Raw genomic sequence first — 23,768 nt, 5'->3', positions numbered from 1 at the left:
ACGTTTGGATTCGATGTTAAATATAAAATAATGGCGAATCAAGAAATTAACCTCGGGTTATGCCACAAATTAAAGGCAGTTTCAGAAAATTTTACTCAATAATCTGGAGTCTCTTCGCCTTCTTGTAAGCAATGCTACAAAGGAAGCATTGGCTCGTTTAAAGATTGGGCTGGCTGTTTGATTATGTTGATTCTCGATACATTGCCCGGGTCAGCGGAGCTTCTACAACTAAAAAAGGGCGTCGGAGATGTCTTTCGAAAGGTAATAAGGTTCAATATGAATATAATTCTAGAGGCCAGGAGGAGTTGGATAAGAAATTTGCCTTATTAGAGTAAGGTAAGCAGCGGGCGCAGCCCTTGCTTTGCTGAAGTAAGGTATTGCAGATATAATTAAAAGGAAGAAACATATCAGAAAAGCAGATGAATCTGAAGCAGGTTAGTGAGATAAAGATGAATGAAAATTCCAAACTAGGCTATTGCTTTTGAAATTTATGAACGGTTGTACATAATAGATATGGCCTTATGTTGTTAATGGAAGCTGTTCGTTTTTCAGCGGAATTACTTTATGACTTAATTATGGGAGATTAATCAAATAAATATATAGAGATCATTTTTATATTTTAGGTTGGTCCGCATTGGATGAATACTGATGAGGGAGAAAAGAATGAGGCAAGCTCAGGCTTGTGTAAATAGATAGCGTAAGTTATTTCGTTCAACAAACAAAGGTTATATTGGGCAAGAATGTTGGAAATTTTCAAGGTTCTTCTACTACTTCCGACAACTTATTTCGTATACCCTTTGGGTCAAGAAATCGATATTCGCTTGGCAGTGTCGCCAACTTATATGTACAAAATAGTTGGCGCGGGTATGCAAGTTGCCTCAGACCACCGACGAACGTTTTGCCTGTGGTAGACATGGGCACTGGAGAAGTTGCCCAGGTATCAGGAAGCAATATCCCAGCAAGATTCATCCTTCAGAGATAACAATGCTCAACAGAGTTAAATGATCCATTGATCATGGTCAAACTGAGCAAGGTAAATGTCAGTTTTGTTCTGTATTTGACGAAGTGTGGTATTTGAGAACTGAAGAGTAGAATGATCAGAAGGGCGTAGCAAAGGAATCTATTCTTGATTCTACCTAGTCCATAATTATATGTTAAGAAAAGATGTGTTATTTTGGTTGAATTCCACCTCTTACTAATGAACCTAGACATAGATATGACACAGATCAAACAATCTGGAATATATTGACTACTCCTGGTCCGTCAGCGGGCCCTTCTAAATTAAGAAATATAGAAACAGAGCATTGTTGAATTTGTTTCGGTTGGGAAACATCGAGTAACGTTAGTGTTGATTCGACAAGATGTGCAGGGTAGGAGGAAGAATTTTATTTGAGAAATTATGAGTATGATCAATGAAATTCAGAACCTTTGGTTAAAGGTAGATTGAATGCTTCCTTACAATTTGGAAATCAACTGATGCATCTCAATTTGTTGTAGATGTCAATGAACATGGTTACAAATTACCTTACAATAAGATGATAAGTCAGCATTGACATCGATCCCGATTTCGTTTCTGAAGCCATTAACGAATTATTATTAAAAAGGGTTTGGTTGTTGAATCCACCACTACACCCCATGATGTTACCCCCTTTCAGATTCAATTCAGAGTTCAGATATAAAAAGAGACTGATTCTTGGTTAACGTTATGTCAACTAACACTTGTGGAAGAACACTATTATACTTGAAGACTGGAATGTAGTCATGTCTTATTTAAAACAGGGAGATTTTATGCTTTCCTTTGAACTTAAGCAAGGTTATCATCATTATTACATTTTTCAAGTGCATGAAAAATTGTAGGCTTTAGTTGGGATTTTGGTAGTGGTACAAGGTTTTTCTCCTTTTAGGTGTTGTCATTGGGTTGGCAACAGCTACCTTTGTTTTCATTACACGATTTAAGCCTATCGTTAATCATTGGCGTATAGAAATGGTATTTTCATTTTTTTTTGTATATAGATGATTGGGTCGTGCTGCTTCCTTTGATTCGTATGATACTATGGTCAAGACGGTGAAAAATGACTTACTTGAAGCAGGTTTGATACCAAATGTTGAGAAATATCTCAATGGACTCCTGTCCAGTGTTTGGATTGGTTAGGAATACCACGGGAAAGCAGAGTAGCTTATATAAAGATTACTGAAAGAAGGATGAAGGATCTTGAGTTATGTTCAGATTCATTTCAAGCAGAATTGCCTGAGGTTTCAGAACGAAAGATCGTAGTTATAGTTGGAAAGATACATTGTATCCAGTGTTTGGCACAGTTACTCAAATTAAAAACCAGATTTATGCATCACGAAATCATCCGGAGGGTACATTGGGATAGGACATAATGTGATCAATAGTGATGAATTAATATTCGTGTTCTTCTTCTGGAGAAGAATTTGCATATTCTTAACGTAAACATTATTTCTGCTTATTCAGTTCCACAGACTTTCATCTATTCTGATGCAAGTCCATCAGGCTGCGGGGCCTGGGTTTCTGAGTGCGCAGGCATGAAATGGGATGAGATTGGTTTGAGTTTGAAATGGTTAAAAACTCCACTTGGAGAGAACTCAAGTCAGTAAGTATGACACTGCAAACAGTTGTATCTCACATGAGACATAAAACTGTCAAGGTCCTCTGTGATAATAAAGGAGTAGGATCGATTGTAAATAAAGGAAGTATGATTGCAGAATTGCATGAGATGAGTTTACACATCTTTGAGTTGTGTAAAAGAAACAACATTAGTCTTCACGTTCATTGGGCTCCCAGAGAGGAGAACCGTTTTGCAGATGCATTAAGTCGCATGATAGATTTTGATGATTGGGGTGTGTCAGATGAATTTGTCGGATTTTTGGACAAAATCTGGGGCCCTCACACTGTGGACAGACTTGCGGACGATTTTAATTTCAAAATTAAGAAGTTCAATTCTAAATATTGGTGTCCCCTAATAGATCATGTTGATCCCTTCTCATGTGATTGGTCGGGCGAGAATAATTGGTTGGTTCCACCTATCGAATGTATAGCATGTATAGGGCAAGTACTTAAGCATCTGAAGGTTTTGTTCTGCTAGGGGGACTTTGGTTGTTCCCTTCTGGCCGTCTGCACCCTTCTGGCCGATTCTTTTCTCTGAACAAAGTGATTTTCGTTCCTTATTCTCTGAATACTTCAAAATTGATAATCCTCAAGGAATTTTCGTTCAAGGCAGAAATAATAAAAAAAAAAAAAAAAAAAAAAAAAAAAAAAAAAAAAAAAAAAAAAAAAAAAAAAAAAAAAAAAAAAAAAAAAAACGGTTTGTGAGAGATGGCTGACATGAATGCTGGTATGTAATAAATCCATTTGATGGAGGTTAATTCAAAATTATACTGTTGGAATGCAACATGTAATTTTTACACGGCCGCATGGCAGATAGCTGCATAGCTAGGATCCACTTATGCTGCAGAGCAAAGAAGTGGTGATGGAAATTGGAGAATGTTATGATTATGTAAAAGGATAACCATCGTAAAGGTTGATAAGGAATTGATATGAGATTTCATTCTCAAATTAGTTATAATTTACTGGCGGCGGAGCTCAGAATGAAGAAATTGGTGATGATTGAAAACATTCAAAGTCTCAAAATTACAGAATTCTTGTGAATGAAATGTTTCAGAAAGTTTTTTGCAAGTGTTTTAAGGCAAAAATAAATATTTTCGCAAAGGAAATGAATCCCAAAGCTATTGTTTTGCTAAGCCTTCAAGACGATTGAAACGAATTATGATATGGAATTGTGATCTAATGAATTTCATACTGAAATTTTAGTGAAAATATAAAACCACCTGGTTTGAGGATAGCTGCATAGTTAATGTTTAATTTTGCTGTCATGGCTGTAAAACGTATTAGAAGTGATTAAATTTTGAGAATTTGATAAGAATGACTGAACTTGAGAATTTATCACAATTTGAATATATTGTGTTGAGATAAATATATACCAGCTTATAAGTTTTGTTTAATTTTTCTTAAATCCAGAAATTCTCTTCATGAAGGATATGATATAACTTTGAACAAGGTCTTGACAGCTTCGAGAGCTGATAACACTATGAGTAAATACAACAGAGCGTTGAATACCTGGAGAGATTAGTGTAAGCAAAATAAAGTAAATTCTGACACAGCAGAACCAGAAGATATTAGTCGCTATCTTATTCATTTGTATCAAAGAGAAGCTCCTTATTCGAGGATAGAATCGGCTTTTTACGCCATTAAGTGGCATTTTGACTGCAAGCCAAGGATGAATGTTAATCCCTGTGATCGCAAGTTCATACATATTGTTTTACAATGTTTAAAGAAATTACTAAACAAACCGATCGTTAAGAAAGAAGTTATAACCCCAGACATTTTGAAAGCAGTTGTTGAGAAGTATGGATCTTCAACGAGTCTATTAGATATTCGATTATGTGCTATGATTTTGATTTCCTACGCAGGCATTCTACGATTTGATGAAATGATACATATTCGTAAATGTGATTTAGACTTGTATTTGTCTCATGTGAATACTTTCATCATGAAAAGTAAAACCGATATTTACAGGCAAGGAGCATGGGTTCTTATAGGTGCTACAAATTCCCCACCTGCCCCGTATTAGCTTTGAGGAAATATTTGATTGCAGCGGGGCTTAACGATGCCTCTGATGAAGTATTTCTTTTTAGGCCTCTAAATTACTGTAAATCCAGTAATAGTTACAAGTTAAGACGTGGACAGTTGTCTTATACTAGATGTTTAGAATTATTGAGAGAGGCGTTGGCGAAAGTAGGGTTGAATCCAAAGAGTTTTGGCATGCATAGCCTCCGAAGTGGCGGAGCCACAGCAGCAGCGAACTTTGGTGTTCCAGACAGGTTGTTTAAGAAACATGGTAGGTGGAGGTCGGAGACTGCTAAGGATGGATATATTAAAGACAATATGAAGGATTGTCTTTCAATTTCTATGAATTTGGGGCTTTAGAATTATTTTTATACCGGGTAAATTAGCCTCAGCCTAGTATGATTATACGTATAACTTTGTTAAAGATGGATTGTAGGCGTTCGATGAGATTGTTGAATGAGACATGTATTATTATCATTATACATTTAAAGTTGGTTAAATTGAAATGATTGCGTCGTGTAACTCATTTTCTTGTTTACCCGTTCTTTGATTGACTGAGAGGGGGAGCTATAAGTTTAGCTTGTCTTGCCGTCGAAGCTTGGTGCTCCCCTCGAAACAGGTATGTTTTTTGGAAAGTATATAAATGTTTTCTATTTCAGGTGTTGATGTTGTTGCACTGGTTGTGCTTAAGGATAGTGAGGCGTGACTGAAAATAATTTATTCACGATTGAGAGTCGAATTAGGGAATAAAAAGAGGTCTCTAGTGCTTTTGCCATCCCTAAATTGTCACATGTTAAGATATACAGCGATCTTAGTTTTTAACAAATGTAAAGAATCTCGACTCTAAATTATAGCCGGCAGAGGCCGCGGAAAGATCAAAGGGGGCTGTTGTACTGACCTAAAAAGTTTTTTCCTTTTTTTTTTTGAGGGGGGGGGCGGGGGTGGGGGCAAAACATGGTTATTACAATTTGATGGTAATTTTCACTGGTTGAGACTATGGTTACTGAAAAAAATAACTGTCACCACTTAAAGAGTACATTTCTTGTTAGAAACAAATTTCGAGAAGCAAAAAAAAAAAATCTTCATGGATCCCCGTGCGTTCTTTCTTCATCTGGCGTCCGTTTCATAATGAATTACAGCTATTTAAAAACATTGCTATTATTGTGATTACCGTGGTAACCTTGATTATGATTTGTTGGTTATACCATCGTAGTTACCCTACTTGTAACTCATGATAAAACGGGCCCCAATTTATCATGTTTAATACGTTTCCTGTCCCCTTTATTCTCCAGCATTTCTTACTCTGTTTTTTTCTCCATTTAATCATTTTCCCACTCAAAATTCTTTTGTGCCGCCTTTCTCCTACATATATGTAGAGCACATTTTCAAAAGGGGTTAGGTCCATTTTTCATCAAACTTGATTTTTATGTCTTAATGTATAGATTTTTAGTAGCTATATAAGATGATACCATAGAAAAGTTGAAATTCCTATTAAAAAGTGAACTAATATGGCAAAGAAAAATCACCTTTTTTCAAAAGGGGTTAGGTCCATTTCAGTTTAGTTGCAAAAGGGGTTAGGTCCACACAGACTTTTTTGGAAAATAATATCTACAAAAATATGAAGACAAGTAGATTTCTTTTATACCCAATTTTATGTTCTCATGGTAGGGTATCATGAAAATTCAGTTTCGCATAAGAATATTGCAATATGGGAGAATTAAAAAAAAAATATTTTCTGGGAGTGGACCCAACCCCTTTTGCAACTTAACCCCTATACAGAACTCATTTGTCAAAGGGGTTAGGTCAATTTTTCATATATTTTATTGTTTTCTGTCTCTAAACCTCTAAATTGTCAGTCACTCTGATGATACCAAAGGAAATTTGAAATTCAAATGAAAGCGTGAATGGAAGTGGCAAAAAAAAAAAATCACTTTTATTATTATTATTATTATTTATTCGGCAATCAAAAGAGATTGGATTCACTTCAATATACTTGCAAAAGGGGTTAGGTACACAATGATATTTTTTTAAAGTATATAGAAAAAATTGAAGACAGGTAGATTTCTTTTATACCCAATTTTATGTTCACATGATAGAGTAGTACATCATGACAATTTTGTTTCTTATAAGAATATTGCAATAAGTGAAAATAAAAACTTGGTTTTTCTCGGAATGGTCCTAACCCCTTTTGCAACTAAACTCTTCATATATTTCCTTCTTCTTTTCCCACTTGTTATCTGTCTCCTGGTTTCCATAAATCTCGTCTTATTTCTCCACCACCCCTTTTGTTCCTACTTCCCACATTCTAGCTCTCTTACCACCCCCTCTAAATTATCTCTTCATATGTGCCCCTCCATTTCTTTCTCATCTCTTTTCAACCCACTTCTCATCACTCTTTCCCTCTCTCGATCTTCATCTCATTTTCAATTTTGCCAATTCCAAATCCCTTTCATTTTAGCTCTGTACAAATACTATATGAACACAAATGAAAGACATAAAGGAATTCTCTGGTTAGTGGTGAATTTTATTAATTAGCCATAAAAAAATATCACATTATCAGAGGATTAAGCTTTACCTTTTTCTTAAGCGTATGTTAATACTTTGAACCAAAATAATTTTTTTGTATGCTGGGGCAGCGATCCTGGGGAGGGGGGGGGCACAGTTCCCCCTACTTCTTGAAGCACTGAAAAGTGCCCTTTTATGCAAGAAAAATGCCCCCTCACGAACGTGTACTGTGTCCCTTTCACCTGACGAGAACCTGTTTTAGGTGTTACCAAGTGCTCTTCCTTGTATGCATTTTTTTTCCCAAAAATGCCCCCCCCCCGGAACGTGTTCTGTGCCCTTTCATCTGAGGGCCCGTTTCATGTGTTAAAGAGTGCCCCCTTGCCTTCTTGTAAGTGCCCTTTCTCGAATCACTGCCCCCTTTTACCCAAGAAAAGTGCTCCTAAAGAACTTGTTCTGTGCCCCTTTCACCTGAGAAGGACCCGTTTTATGGTCACCATGACGATTGCCCTTTGAAACAAGAAAACGATATTCTCATTTCGATAATATACTTATGAAGGAAATCCTTTGTGCATTAAGTTTAATAATTCATGAGTGGGGTATATAAGCAGTTTCGTACAGATGGAGGGGGGCTTAAAGGACTCTTGCCCCCCCTCCCCCCCCCAAAAAAAAAAAAATCACGACCAAGAAAAAAAAGAGAAAAGGAAAGAAAAGGGTGAAATATATCATTCTGAATATTTTAGATTTTCTTTTTAAAAATGTCCAAATTTTGCTCGCTCGCAACTTCTTACAAAATTTCATGTAATACAGCATTTTCCCTATGCCCCCCTCCCCCCCACTTTCAACTTCACTCCGCCGCTCCTATTTGTATGTTTATAGCTTCTCCTTTTGCAACTAGTTTTAATGAAAATCAACAAGAAATTTCATACGTCATGAATTTGGGGTTGTGATAATAATTTTTTTTGGGTGAAAAATTGGACTTGGAAAAAAAAACCTTTTCCATCTTCATCAAGTGGTTCCTAAGTCAGACTCTTCAATGTTGAATTGTTGGATTTCTTGAATGAAAACATCTGTTACACCAGTCCTGCAGATTGAAAAAATAGAGAAAGAAAATCAATGAATTTAAATTAAAATTGTCGTGATTTATGAAACTTAAATGTTTTAAGAAAAGTGAGACTATACATATATATGTTTCTTCAACACATAACAGGAAATCTTACTTCTACTAATTATAAACTTGTACTTCTATAAAGCATATCACTTAAACCTGTTCTATGCAGTTTACATACCACTCTCCATTATAACTACATGTACTCTATGAAAAAATGCCAGAGATTTCTCATAAATATGAATATATGAATCAACATATGTAAATTATATAAATAGTCAGAATTAAAGTTGATATGTTTGTTGCACAGAATATTTTGATCTGTGATTAAAAAAGACACTAACTATAATCTAAAAACAAAATTGAAATGGGTTTTTCAAAGGCAGGTCTATTTGTTGCCAGAAAAATGTGAACAACCTCCATTATTAAAAATATTCACTAATTAACTCACTCATATAACTGCTGTTGGTTGTATTTCTCTTTGTGGTCTAGTTGCTGTTATATTAGGCCTACTTCACCAATTATTTATCATCATCAATCACCTCCATGGAAATTGTAAAACTGCATCATCCTATTGGACAAAATGTAAAATAACAAGATTAAAAAAAAATCATAAATCTACAAATATGAAATATGAATATCACACTAAAGAATGCATAAAATGAATTTTGTAAAATATGACAAATAAATATTGCTTTGTTTATAAACAAATAGGAAATAAAAAGGCCATTTAGTTACTAGTAGATCAAGGACATGACCTTATTTTATAAATTTGCCCAAGGTACATAACTTTTGGCATTGGTTCTATTTTAGACTCGAGAGCCTGTATATTTAAGAAATGTATATTCATTACAGATCCTACCTCTTTGTGGCTCAGATTATTTTTACTGTATTTAATGTAAACATGGTTAACATTCAATGCATGTAATGTATCTGTAATTTTGTATGGGTTAGTTTAAGTTTTATACCTGGATGAGAATCTGCAAAATGATGCATGCACTTATGATCATCATCTTGAACCATATAGGTAGACCTCTACTGTTTTTCTTGTTCTTCAAACTCAACCTGTTTGTGAAAGAAGAGAGAGAACAATAATAAGAAGTGATCTTTTTCATGGCCGTATGTATAGGGGGAGGGGTTTGGGTAAGAGCTGAAATGTGAAAACCTTCATCAAAAAGAGAATTGCATGACATCCTTCAATTTTACTATAGAAAATGCACAAAACGGCCCTAGGTAATATTGGTCGCTTCTGGCCCTCGCTTTCTGAATTTTAGTTTTCTCTAATTTTTTTCACATGTCTGCCCCCCCCAAAAAAAAAAAAATCTGGATCTTTTTATTTCCGAATCTTATTTCATTAGATTTTAACATAATTTCATAATCTCATGCACTAGGTCTAGATCTATTTGTAAGAAAGTATAGATCTAGTCCAATGAGACTCAATGCTGTGCGACAGCATTCATGTATCTAAAATAGGTCTAGATCTAGACTAACGATGGACTCTCGATCTATCTAGACCTAGAAAGTAAAGCTTTGGTTCTAAACCCTATATCGGTTTAGAAATTTTTGATGTCTGACTTTGACTTTTATTCCTGGCTAAGCCTAAGACTTCATTGCCATTATTGACCGAGAGTAGATCTAGATCTAGTCCGACTCCTTGGTCCACTGACAGTCATACTCGTAGTACATGTAAATGGAGTCGCGTTTAGGCCCAGACCTAGATCTAGGCCTAAATTACAGACCTAGATCATAAGCCCTGGGGGTAAGTATCGAGGGTTGGGAAAGTATAAGTTAGACTAAATTTTAATTAGGTACTAGCTCTTGATAGCATCGATGAATAAATAAAAGTAAAGTAGCCTAGATCTAAGTACTATAATAAAGTAAGTAGGGCCTAGGATTAAGAAGATCTAGGTCGTAGATCTATTGATAATAAGACAAACATGCAGAGCAGCATGTTATTTCTAAGACCGAGTCTATATATTTATGAATAACAATAAGAGTTAAAATGGTGGGGGCTAAATGCAGAAGCCTGAAGTTATGCAAAATAAATTTGATATCTGAAACAAAGTGAGGACTGACACAATGTCAATGACAGGCATGACAGGCGTATCTTCATCCACACTCCGCTTCACAGTTTATTCCTGACTGAGTCTCGATCTACTGAAGACAGATGCAGATCTCCCTCTAGATCTAACGTTGCAGTGTACAAAAAGAAGCCTCATTCTTCTTGTTTTAATCAATCGTGAGTTGGTCCTTGTTGGAGGTGAACCAAGCCAGCCCGATTATCTCTCGATTCCCAGCCGGCTAGGAGCCCGTACAAAATACACTGCAAGCAACATACAGGCTGCACTGGGCGACGATGACAATCTAACTTCAATTTCAAAGACCAAATTCTGCTTTCCTTTAACAGAAGAATGATGGCAAACTCTCTAATTTGTTAAAGAAATAACCTAAGATCACAAAATACAGTGTGAAATGTGTAAATAGTCCACTGAATTCATGTGGTTATATCAATTTATACGTACTCACCGGAGTGTTCGTAGGTCCATTTTGTGTGTGGACAGAAAAGTTTCAGAATGAATAAATTAGATGACGTAATGAGGTCAAATGAATAATTATTTCTGTAACACGATACCACTAGTATCGATGACAAAGAATCGGGGAAATCGCGTATTAATGACGCTCTTAGCCAATGAAAAGGCCAGATTATGAATATCTTCATGCTCATGAATGTCAATGAGGGCTTATTTTTGTCTTCAAATGATCGCGGTAGGCGGAGCCTAATCTCATTTGTTTTGTGCTGAACGCGCACGCAGCTTTCGGTCTAGTAATATACAGTTATTGCCTACCTAGAGTTTGAATCAAAGACCCAAAGACCTTATAATATATTACTAGACCGAAAGCTGCGTGCGCGTTCAGCACAAAACAAATGAGATTAGGCTCCGCCTACCGCGATCATTTGAAGACAAAAATAAGCCCTCATTGACATTCATGAGCATGAAGATATTCATAATCCGACCTTTTCATTGGCTAAGAGCGTCATTAATACGCGATTTCCCCGATTCTTTGTCATCGATACTAGTGGTATCGTGTTACAGAATTAATTATTCATTTGACCTCATTACGTCATCTAATTTATTCATTCTGAAACTTTTCTTTCCACACAAAAATGGACCTACGAACACTCCGGTGAGTACGTATAAATTGATATAACCACATTAATTCAGTGGACTATTTACACATTTCACACTGTATATTGTGATCTTGGGTTATTTCTTTAACTAATTAGAGAGTTTGCTATCATTCTTCTGTTAAAGAAAAGCAGAATTTGGTCTTTGAAATTGAAGTTAGATTGTCATCGTCGCCCGGCCCAGTGCAGCCTGTATGTTGCTTTTCAGTGGTTATGCCGCTGTGTCAACCACATGTATTTTGTACGGGCTCCTAGCCGGCTGGGCATCGAGAGAAAATCGGGCCGGGAGCCCACGATTGATTAAAACAAGAAGAATATGAAACTTCTTTTTGTACACTGTATAACGTTAGATCTAGAGGGAGATCTGCATCTATCTTCAGTAGATCGAGACTCAGTCAGGAATAAACTGTGAAGCAGAGTGTGGAAGAAAATATGACTGTCATCATTGTGTCAATCCTCACTAGATTCTCGTCAGTTTCAGAATCAGATATCAAATTTATTTTGCATAACTTCAGGCTTCTGCATTTAGCCCCCCACCCATTTTAATTCTTATTGTTATTTATATAGTTAGACTCGGTATTAGAAATAACATGCTGCTCTGCATGTTTGTCTTACTCTTATTATCAATAGATCAAGATCTAATTTCTAACATGGTTAACAGAGCCTAGTCTTGCTTCTTAATTTTACTTTATCAGTTTATGTTACTTTACTTCTATCCATCGATGCTTGTACGTAGATCTAAGTTAGGCCTACCTAATTTAAATCTAGTCATCTAACTTACACTTTCCCAACCCTCGACACGTACCCCCAGTGCTTAGTATCTAGGTCTATAATTTTAGGCCTAGATGTAGGTCTGGGCCTAAACGACTACATTTACATGTACGAGTATGACTGTCAGTGGACCAAGGACTAGATCTACTCTCGGTCAATAATGGCAATGAAGGTTTAGCCAGGAATAAAAGTTTAGACATCAAAAATTTCTAAATCGATATACATCTAGGTAAAGTCACCGAAGGGTTAGCTGGGTTAGCTTTACATTCTAGGTCTAGATAGATCAAGAGTCTATCGATAGTATAGATCTAGACCTTATTTAGATACATGAATGCTGTCACGCAGCACTGATTCTGGTTGGACTAGATCTATACTTTCTTACAAATAGATCTAGTCATCTAGACCTAGTGCATGATATTATGAAATTATGTTGTTAAAATCAAATGAATTAAGATTCGGAATAAAAAGATGCAGATTTTTGAAATTCTAAAAGCGAGGGCCCGAAGCAACCAATATTGTCTAGGGCTGTTTTTTTTTGGCATTTTCTAAAGTAAAATTGAAGGATTTCATGCAATTCTTTTTTTATGAAGGTTTTCACATTTCAGCTCCCACCCAAACCCCTCCCCCTACACTGTTAGAAAAATTTATCCTTAAAATAAAAGAAGTTCCTGCAGCAGAGTCTCGAGAACACCTGTAATTTTACCAGATTGCATAATCTTACATTATATCATGTAAAATTACAGGAAATTGGTATTTGGTGTATGGAACCTTACAAATTTCCTTAAATAAAACACCATTTTCCCCTTTTTAAACAGACCTGTTCTGTAGAAAAATTCCTGTTTTATGAATTTACAGAATGATTCTGTTATTGCTTTCTGCAAAATCTTGTTTTTTTCTGTAAAATCAGGTTTTTTTTTACAGTGTACATACGGCCATGAAAGAGATCACTTGACACTTATTGTTCTCTCTTTTGTTTCACAAACAGGTTGAGTTTGAAGAACAAGAAAAACAGTAGAGGTCTACCCGGTACCTATGGTTAAACATGATGACCATAAGTGCATGCATCATTTTGCAGATTCTCATCCAGGTATAAAAGTTAAACTAACCTATACAAAATTACAGATACATTACATGCATTGAAATGAATGTTAACCATGTTTACATTAAATAAAAATAACCTGAGCCACTGCTAAGAGGTAGGATCTATATTGAATATACACTTCTTATATATACAGGCTCTCGACTCTCTCGAGTCTAAAATAGAACCAATGCCAAAAGTTTTGTACCTTGGGCAAATTTATAAAATAAGGTCATGTCCTTGATCTACTATTATCTAAATGGCCTTTTTATTTCCTATTTGTTTATAAACAAATCAATATTTATTTTTCATGTTTTATATTTTATAAAATTCATTTTATTCATTCTTTAGTGTGATATTCATATTTCATATTTGTAGATTTACAATTTTTTTTAAATCTTATTATTTTACATTTTGTCCAATAGGATGATGCAGCTCTACAATTTCCATGGAGGTGATTGATGATGATAAACAATTGGTGAAGTAGGCCTAATAGAACAGTGATAGGACCACAAAGAGAAATACAACCTACAGCAGTTATATGAGTGAGTTAATTAGTGATTATTTTAATAATGGGGGGTTTTCACAATTTTTTTTGGCAACAAATAGACCTGCCTTTGAAAAAACCATTTCAATTCTGTTTTTAGATTATAGTTAGGTGTCGTTTTTATTCGCAGATCAAAATATTCTGTTCAGAGAGAAATCTCTGACAGTTTTTTATATATAGAGTTCATGTTGTAGTTATAATGGAGAGTGGTATGTAAACTGCATAGAACAGGTTTAAGTGATATTCTTTGTAGAAGTACAAGTTTATAATTAGTAGAAGTACGATTTCCTATGTTATGTGATGAAGAAATATATATACCGGTATGTATAGTCTTACTTTTCTTAAAACATTTATGTTTTACAAATCATGACAATTTTAATTTAAATTCATTGATTTTCTTTCTCTATTTTTTCAATCTGCAGGACTGGTGTAACAGATGTTTTCATTCAAGAAATCCAACAAATTGAAGAGTGACTTAGCTTAGGAAGCACTTGATAAAGATGGAAAAGGTTCTTTTTTTCAAGTCCAATTTTTTTTAATTTTAATTATTATCACAACCCCAAATTCATGAAGTATGAAATTTCCTGTTGATTTTCATTAAAACTGGTTGCAAAAGGAGACGCTATAAACAGTCAAATAGGAGCGGCGAAGTGAAGTTGAAATTGGGGGGGGGGGGCACAGGGAAAATGCTGTATTATGTCAAATTTTTAAGAAGTTGCGAGAGAGCAAAATTTTGACATTTTTAAAAAGAAAATCCAATTTTGTGATAGATTTCGACAAAATATTCAGAATGATATATTTCACCCTTTTTTTTTGGGGGGGGGGGGGGGCAAGAGTCCTTCAAGCCCCCCCCCCCCTCCATCTGCAGTGTACGAAACTGCTTATCTACCCCCACTCACATGAATTATTAAACTTAATGCACAAAGGATTTCCTTATTGTTTTCTTATTTCAAAGGGCACTCGTCATGGTGACCATAAACGGGTCCTTCTCAGGTGAAAGGGGCACAGAATAAGTTCTTTAGGAGCACTTTTCTTGGGTAAAAGGGGGCAGTTATTCGAGAAAGGGCACTTACAAGAAGGCGAGGGGGCACTTTTTAACACATAAAACGGGCCCTCAGATGAAAGGGCACAGAACACGTTCAGGGGGGGGGGGCATTTTTTGGTAAAAATTTGCATACAAGGAAGAGCACTTGGTAACACCTAAAACAGGTTCTCGTCAGGTGAAAGGGACACAGTACACGTTCGTGAGGGGGCATTTTTCTGACATAAAATTAAAGGCACTTTTCAGTGCTTCAAAAAGTACTGTGCCCCCCAGGATCGCTGCCCCTGCATACAAAAAACATTTTCGTTCGATTCAAAGTATTAACATACGCTTAAGAAAAAAAGTATGGCTAAATCCTCTGATAATGTGATATTTTTTTCTGGCTATTAATAAAATTCACAACTAACCAGAAAATGCCTTCATGTCTTTCATTTGTATTCATATGGTATTTGTACAGAGCTAAAATGAAAGGGATTTGGAATTGGCAAAATTCAAAATGAGATGGAGAGAGAGAAAGAGTGATGAGAAGGGGGTTGAAAAGAGATGAGAAAGAAATGGAGGGGCACATATGAAGAGATAATTTAGAGAGGGGGGGGGGGGGTAAGAGAGCACGAATGGTGGGAAATAGGAACAAAGGGGTGGAAGAGAAATAAGACGAGATTTATGGAAATCGGGAGACAGATAACAAGTGGGAAAAGAAGAAGGAAATATATGTAGGAGAAAGGCGGCACCAAAAGAACGTGAGTGGGAAAATTATTAAATGGAAAAACAGAGCAAGAAATGCTGGAGAATAAAGGGGACAGGAAACGTATTAAACATGATAAACTGGGGCCCGTTTCATCATGAGTTACAAGTATGGTACTTATGATTGGTTATAGCCGTTACCATCGTAGTTTACTACGATGGTAACTGCTATAACCAATCATAATCTAGGTTACCACTGTAATCACAATAACAGCGATGTTTAAATAGCTGTAATTCATTATGAAACGAATGAAGAAAACAGGCACGGGGATCCATGAGGGGCCCGGCCCCTTACGTATTATACCTTGAACAAAATATTTTTTTTTTGCTTCTCGAAATTTGTAACAAGAAATGTACTCTTTTAGTGGTGACAGTTATTTTTTTCAGTAACCATACTCGACCATTGAAAATTACCATCAAATTGTAATAACCATGTTCTGCCCCCGCCCCCCCCCCCTAGAAAAAAATAAGAAAACAAGACTTTTGGGTCAGTGCAACAGCCCCCTTTGATCCGTTCGGGGGCCTCTGCCGGCTACTTAGAGTCTAGATTCAATTCAATTATTTTATTTTCTACTTTCAATTTCATATTTACAATTATGATACAATTGACAAAGTAACATATAATCACACTTGAAGTACATACAAAAATTGACAACATTATAAAATTACAAAAGACAATTATCAAATCGAAATATAAATAATTGAAAGGGAGGGAGGGCCAACTGAAAAGCAGAGCTTGTATAATGTAGGCCCCCCTAATATTGATTAATTAATATTGATTCTTTACATTTGTTAAAAACTAAGATTCCTGTATATCTTAACATGTGACAATTTGGGAATGGCAAAAGCACTGGAGACCTCTTTACCTAATCACGATTTGATCTACTCTTTTCATCTTCCCTTTTAGAATTAGCATAGGCCTATAAGACGCAATACAAACAATGCTTTGTTTTTAAGTGATATCGCTTGTGATATCGATACTTTATAGAGCGCAACGTATCGTCTCAGATTTGCGCTTGCTTGATTCGCTGAATCCTTCGCGTCACGAGCGCGTAACAAAATGAATACATTAATGAATTTGCCAAGTTGACCTTTGTCATTGCGCTGATGTGCGTATTGTCTAATACACGTACAAAACCACAGTTGACGAGGGAGCATCGTACGAAATTAATATTAATGAGGGCTTATTTTAGCTTCTAATGGATTAAACAAAATGGCGGTAGCTTCGGGGGCTTGCAAAGACCTTATAATATATTACTAGACCGAAAGCTGCGTGCGCGTTCAGCACAAAACAAATGAGATTAGGCTCCGCCTACCGCGATCATTTGAAGACAAAAATAAGCCCTCATTGACATTCATGAGCATGAAGATATTCATAATCCGGCCTTTTCATTGGCTAAGAGCGTCATTAATACGCGATTTCCCCGATTCTTTGTCATCGATACTAGTGGTATCGTGTTACAGAATTAATTATTCATTTGACCTCATTACGTCATCTAATTTATTCATTCTGAAACTTTTCTTTCCACACAAAAATGGACCTACGAACACTCCGGTGAGTACGTATAAATTGATATAACCACATTAATTCAGTGAACTATTTACACATTTCACACTGTATTTTGTGATAATAGGTTATTTGTATAAGTAATTAGAGCATTTTCCATCATTCTTCTGTTAAAGAAAAGCAGAATTTGGTCTTTGAAATTGAAGTTAGATTGTCATCGTCGCCCGGCCCAGTGGCAGTGCAGCCTGTACTTATGACATTTATGTTGCTTTAATTTCAGTGGTTATGCCGCTGTGTCAACCACATGTATTTTGTACGGGCTCCTAGCCGGCTGGGCATCGAGAGAAAATCGGGCCGGGAGCCCACGATTGATTAAAACAAGAAGAATGAAGCTTCTTTTTGTACACTGTATAACGTTAGATCTCGAGGGAAATCTGCATCTATCTTCAGTAGATCGAGACTCAATCAGGAATAAACTGTGAAGCGGAGTGTGGAAGAAGATATGCCTGTCATCATTGTGTCAATCCTCACTAGGCCTAGATTCTCGTCAGTTTCAGATATCAAATTTATTTTGCATAACTTCAGGCTTCTTCTGCATTTAGCCCCCCACCCATTTTTAATTCTTATTGTTATTTATATAGTTAGACTCGGTATTAGAAATTAAAATGCTGCTCTGCATGTTTGTCTTACTCTTATTATCAATAGATCAAGATCTAATTTCTAACATGGTTAACAGAGCCTAGTCTTGCTTCTTAATTTTACTTTATCAGTTTATGTTACTTTACTTTATCCATCGATGCTTGTAGTTGTACGTAGATCTAGGCCTACCTAATTCAAATCTAGTCATCTAACTTGTACTTTCCCAACCCTCGACACGTACCCCCAGGGCTTAGGATCTAGGTCTATAATTTAAGGCCTAGATGTAGGTCTGGGCCTAAACGACTACATTTACATACATGTACGAGTATGACTGTCAGTGGACCAAGGACTAGATCTAGATCTACTCACGGTCAATAATGGCAATGAAGGTTTAGCCAGGAATAAACGTCAGACATCAAAAATTTCTAAATCGATATACATCTAGGTAAAGTCACCGAAGGGTTAGCTTTACATTCTAGGTCTAGATAGATCGAGAGTCTATCGATAGTCTAGATCTAGACCTTATTTAGATACATGAATGCTGTCACGCAGCACTGATTCTGGTTGGACTAGATGTATACTTTCTTACAAATAGATCTAGACCTAGTGCATGAGATTTTGAAATTATGTTGTTACAATCAAATGAATTAAGATTCGGAATAAAAAGATGCAGATTTTTTTTTTTGGGGGGGGGGGGGGGCAGACATGTGAAAAAAATTAGAGAAACCTGAAATTCAGAAAGCCGGGGCCCGAAGCAACCAATATTGCCTAGGGCTGTTTTTTTGCATTTTCTAAAGTAAAATTGAAGGATTTCATGCAATTCTTTTTTTTTATGAAGGTTTTCACATTTCAGCTCCCACCCAAACCCCTCCCCCTACACTGTTAGAAAAGTTATCCTTAAAATAAAAGAAGTTCCTGCAGCAGAGTCTCGAGAACACCTGTAATTTTACCAGATTGCATAATCTTACATTATATCATGTAAAATTACAGGAAATTGGTATTTGGTGTATGGAACCTTACAAATTTTCTTAAATAAAACACCATTTTCCCCTTTTTAAACAGACCTGTTCTGTAGAAAAATTCCTGTTTTATGAATTTACAGAATTATTCTGTTATTGCTTTCTGCAAAATCTTGTTTTTTCTGTAAAATCAGGTTTTTTTTAACAGTGTACATACGGCCATGAAAGAGATCAATTGACACTTATTGTTCTCTCTTTTCTTTCACAAACAGGTTGAGTTTGAAGAACAAGAAAAACAGTAGAGGTCTACCCGGTACCTATGGTTATAAACATGATGATCATAAGTGCATGCATCATTTTGCAGATTCTCATCCAGGTATAAAAGTTAAACTAACCCATACAAAATTACAGATACATTACATGCATTGAAATTAATGTTAACCATGTTTACATTAAATAAAAATAACCTGAGCCACTGCTAAGAGGTAGGATCTATACTGAATATACACTTCTTATATATACAGGCTCTCGAGTCTAAAATAGAACCAATGCCAATAGTTGTGTACCTTGGGCAAATTTATAAAATAAGGTCATGTACTTGATCTACTATTATTTAAATGGCCTTTTTATTTCCTATTTGTTTATAAACAAAGCAATATTTATTTTTCATGTTTTATATTTTATAAAATTCATTTTATTCATTCTTTAGTATGATGTTCATATTTCATATTTGTAGATTTACAATTTTTTTTATATCTTATTATTTTACATTTTGTCCAATAGGATGATACAGCTTTACAATTTCCATGGAGGTGATTGATGATGATAAACAATTGGTGAAGTAGGCCTAATAGAACAGTGATAGGACCACAAAGAGAAATACAACCTACAGCAGTTATATGAGTGAGTTAATTAGTGATTATTTTTAATAATGGGGGGTTTTCACAATTTTTTTAGGCAACAAATAGACCTGCCTTTCAAAAAACCATTTCAATTCTGTTGTTAGATTATAGTTAGGTGTCGTTTTTATTCACAGATCAAAATATTCTGTGCAACAAAACATATCAACTTTAATTCTGACTATTATATATAATTTATATATGTTAATTCATATATTCATATTTATGGGAAATCTCTGACATTTTTTTTATAGAGTACATGTATTTATAATGGAGAGTGGTATGTTAACTGCATAGAACAGGTTTAAGTGATATGCTTTGTAGAAGTACAAGTTTATAATTAGTAGAACTAAGATTTCCTATGTTATGTGATGAAGAAATATATATACCGGTATGTATAGTCTTACTTTTCTTAAAACATTTATGTTTTACAAATCATGACAATTTTAATTCAAATTCATTGATTTTCTTTCTCTATTTTTTCAATCTGCAGGACTGGTGTAACAGATGTTTTCATTCAAGAAATCCAACAAACAAGAGTGACTTAGCGTAGGATGCACTTGATAAAGATGGAAAAGGTTTTTTTTTTTCAAGTCCCAATTTTTTTAATATTTTTTATTATTACAACCCCCAATTCATGAAGTATTGAAATTTCCTGTTGATTTTCATTAAAACTGGTTGCAAAAGGAGAAGCTATAAACATACAAATAGGAGCGGCGAAGTGAAGTTGAAAGTGAGGGGGGGCACAGGGAAATTGCTGTATTATGTGAAATTTTTAAGAAGTTGCGAGAGAGCAAAATTTTGACATTTTTAAAAAGAATATCAAATTTTGTGATAGATTTCGGCAAAATATGCAGAATGATATATTTCACCTTTTTTTTTTGGGGGGGGGGGGGGGCAAGAGTCCTTCAAGCCCCCCCTCCACCTGTAGTGTACGAAACTGCTTATCTACCCCCACTCACATGAATTATTAAACTTAATGCACAAAGGATTTCCTTATTGTTTTCTTGTTTCAAAGGGCACTCGTCATGGTGACCATAAAACGGGTCCTTCTCAGGTGAAAGGGGCACAGAACAAGTTCTTTAGGAGCACTTTTCTTGGGTAAAGGGGGCAGTTATTCGAGAAAGGGCACTTACAAGAAGGCGAGGGGGCACTTTTTAACACATAAAACGGGCCCTCAGATAAAAGGGCATAGAACACGTTCGGGGGGGGGGGGGCATTTTTTGGTAAAAATTTGCATACAAGGAAGAGCACTTGGTAACACCTAAAACAGGTTCTCGTCAGGTGAAAGGGACACAGTACACGTTCGTGAGGGGGCATTTTTCTTACATAAAATTAAAGGCACTTTTCAGTGCTTCAAAAAGTAGGGGGAACTGTGCCCCCCAGGATCGCTGCCCCTGCATACAAAAAAACATTTTCGTTCGATTCAAAGTATTAACATACGCTTAAGAAAAAGAGTAAGGCTAAATCCTCTGATAATGTGATATTATTTCTGGCTATTAATAAAATTCACAACCAGAAAATGCCTTCATGTCTTTCATTTGTATTCATATAGTATTTGTACAAAGCTAAAATGAAAGGGATTTGGAATTGGCAAAATTCAAAATGCGATGGAGATCGAAAGAGTGAAAGAGTGATGAGAAGTGGGATGAAAAGAGATGAGAAAGAAATGGAGGGGCACATACGAAGAGATAATTCAAAGGGGGAGGGGGGTAAGAGAGCACGAATGGTGCAGGAAGTAGGAACAAAGGGGTGAAAGAGAAATAAGACGAGATTTATGGAAACCAGGAGGCAGATAACAAGTGGGAAAAGAAGAAGGAAATATATGTAGGAGAAAGGCAGCACCAAAAGAACATGAGTGGGAAAATTATTAAATGGAAAAACAGAGCAAGAAATGCTGGAGAATAAAGGGGACAGGAAACGTATTAAACATGATAAACTGGGGCCCGTTTCATCATGAGTTACAAGTATGGTAATTATGATTGGTTATAGCCGTTACCATCGTAGTTAACTACGATGGTAACTGCAATAACCAATCATAATCTAGGTTACCACGGTAATCACAATAACAGCGATGTTTAAATAGCTGTAATTCATTATGAAACGGACGCCAGATGAAGAAAAAAGGCACGGGGATCCATGAGGGGGCCGGCCCCTTACGTATTATACCTTGAACAAAAGATTTTTTTTTGCTTCTCGAAATTTGTAACAAGAAATGTACTCTATTAGTGGTGACAGTTATTTTTTTCAGTAACCATACTCAACCAGTGAAAATTACCATCAAATTGTAATAACCATGTTCTGCCCCCATCCGCCCCCCCCCCCCCCTAGAAAAAAAAAAGAAAACAAGACTTTTGGGTCAGTGCAACAGCCCCCTTTGATCCGTTCGGCGGCCTCTGCCGGCTATTTAGAGTCTAGATTCAATTCAATTATTTTATTTTCCACTTTCAATTTCATATTTACAATTATGATACAATTGACAAAGTAACATATAATCACATTTGAAGTACATACAAAAATTGACAACATTATAAAATTACAATAGACAATTATCAAATCGAAATATAAATAATTGAAAGGGAGGGAGGGCCAACTGAAAAGCAGAGCATGTAGCCCCCCTAATATTGATTAATTAATATTGATTCTTTACATTTGTTAAAAACTATAGATTACTGTATATCTTAACATGTGACAATTTGGGGATGGCAAAAGCACTGGAGACCTCTTTACCTAATCACGACTTGATCTACTCTTTTCATCTTCCCTTTTAGAATAAGCATAGGCCTATTATGCTTTGTTTTTAAGTGATATCGCTTGTGATATCGATACTTTATAGAGCGCAACGTATCGTCTCAGATTTGCGCTTGCTTGATTCGCTGAATCCTTCGCGTCACGAGCGCGTAACAAAATGAATACATTAATGAATTTGCCAAGTTGACCTTTGTCATTGCGCTGATGTGCGTATTGTCTAATACACGTACAAAACCACAGTTGACGAGGGAGCATCGTACGAAATTAATATTAATGAGGGCTTATTTTAGCTTCTAATGGATTAAACAAAATGGCGGTAGCTTCGGGGGCTTGGTTTGAATATAACATTTCCTCTCCCCGACGGAGTTGTATTTTTCCCAAGGGATTATATTTTGCCCGAAGCGCGCAGCGCTGAGGGAAAATATTATCCCGAGGGGAAAATATAGCGTCGGAGGGGAGTTGAAATGTTATTTATTAAAACGATAGACCAGGCAATATCTGTTATATTATATAGTATATGTGGATTCGCCATCAGAAATTGCAGGCATCATCTGGCTCAAACCCGAAATTCTTGCTACAGCTCTGATCCATCTACGTCATAATAGATTTTTTTTTTTAAATACATCAAACACGTTCTTCATGCAATCGACGCGTTAACATTAGCGCGTACATCAAATAAACTACCTTGTTACGCAACTTGTATGCAGCGAGTGACGTCACCTTAGTGAATATAACGCCGCAATTGAAAATACAACGCAGTATATTCCCTGAGGTGACGTCAAAACCTAGAATATAACAAATGCGATCCTCGCAGCTATGGTCACGTGATGGCGTATTGACCTATCACTGATTCGAATCTACATAACCTATGTAATATTATATTATAAGGTCTTTGGTTGGCACGCTTCGCGTGCATTTACCGCCCCCTCCAAAATGAAATCCTGGCTACGCGGTTGAGCTATACCGGGGGAGGATCATAGGCGGTGGAAGCGGGGGGGGGGGGACGGGGGGGGGGACGGGGGGGGGGGACGTGTCCCCCCTAAACTTGAGGTGGGGGGACGACCCCCCCCTAAATTTTTTGTTGATAACCCGGTTTTTTTTTCCAGCGTCCCCCCTACATTTTTAGTTTGATAACTTTTTTTTTTTTTTTTGCTTGTCAAAAATTTTTGGTGGTCCCCCCTAAAATGTTTGGCTTCCGCCGCCAATGGGGAGCATATTATGTAGCGTCGCAAAATATCGATCGGAAGGGCACTTGTAGGCCACCCCATCAATAAGTGAACACTATGGACCACCCTATACAAAGTTTTATTTATATACCCTTTCTTCCATATTTAATAAAAATCCTTTATTAGAGTGCTCTCTTTTTGCAAAGGTGATATTTTATGT

The 23,768-nt window shown here is 36.1% G+C and overlaps 3 long non-coding RNA genes across 7 annotated transcripts; 2 read left to right on the top strand and 1 right to left on the bottom strand.

Annotated features, from left to right (window-relative positions):
• Positions 1-6,873: 6,873 nt before the first annotated feature.
• LOC135153313 (uncharacterized) lies at positions 6,874-10,971 on the bottom strand. Of its 2 annotated transcripts, none has more exons than XR_010292770.1 (4): positions 10,781-10,971; positions 9,227-9,323; positions 8,710-8,829; positions 6,874-8,234 (listed from the first exon to the last, which is right to left on the bottom strand). It is a non-coding gene; the product is annotated as an uncharacterized LOC135153313 (long non-coding RNA). The 2 variants fall into 2 exon arrangements; XR_010292769.1 differs by having other exon boundaries at positions 10,785-10,971.
• A 320-nt stretch (positions 10,972-11,291) lies between these two features.
• LOC135153312 (uncharacterized) lies at positions 11,292-15,291 on the top strand. Of its 2 annotated transcripts, none has more exons than XR_010292767.1 (4): positions 11,292-11,444; positions 13,202-13,303; positions 13,720-13,839; positions 14,264-15,291. It is a non-coding gene; the product is annotated as an uncharacterized LOC135153312 (long non-coding RNA). The 2 variants fall into 2 exon arrangements; XR_010292768.1 differs by having other exon boundaries at positions 11,292-11,448; positions 14,264-14,490.
• A 1,843-nt stretch (positions 15,292-17,134) lies between these two features.
• On the top strand, positions 17,135-21,494 carry LOC135153311 (uncharacterized). Of its 3 annotated transcripts, none has more exons than XR_010292764.1 (4): positions 17,135-17,182; positions 19,005-19,108; positions 19,516-19,635; positions 20,125-21,494. It is a non-coding gene; the product is annotated as an uncharacterized LOC135153311 (long non-coding RNA). The 3 variants fall into 3 exon arrangements; XR_010292765.1 differs by having other exon boundaries at positions 17,177-17,274; positions 20,125-21,150; XR_010292766.1 differs by lacking the exon at positions 17,135-17,182 and adding an exon at positions 17,437-17,680 and having other exon boundaries at positions 20,125-21,151.
• Positions 21,495-23,768: the final 2,274 nt, after the last annotated feature.

Source organism: Lytechinus pictus, chromosome 2 (assembly GCF_037042905.1).
Source record: "Lytechinus pictus isolate F3 Inbred chromosome 2, Lp3.0, whole genome shotgun sequence".
Classification (NCBI taxonomy): domain Eukaryota; kingdom Metazoa; phylum Echinodermata; class Echinoidea; order Temnopleuroida; family Toxopneustidae; genus Lytechinus; species Lytechinus pictus.
The sequence above is the reverse complement of the archived record's forward strand: the minus strand, read 5'-3'. Positions and strand labels throughout refer to the sequence as shown.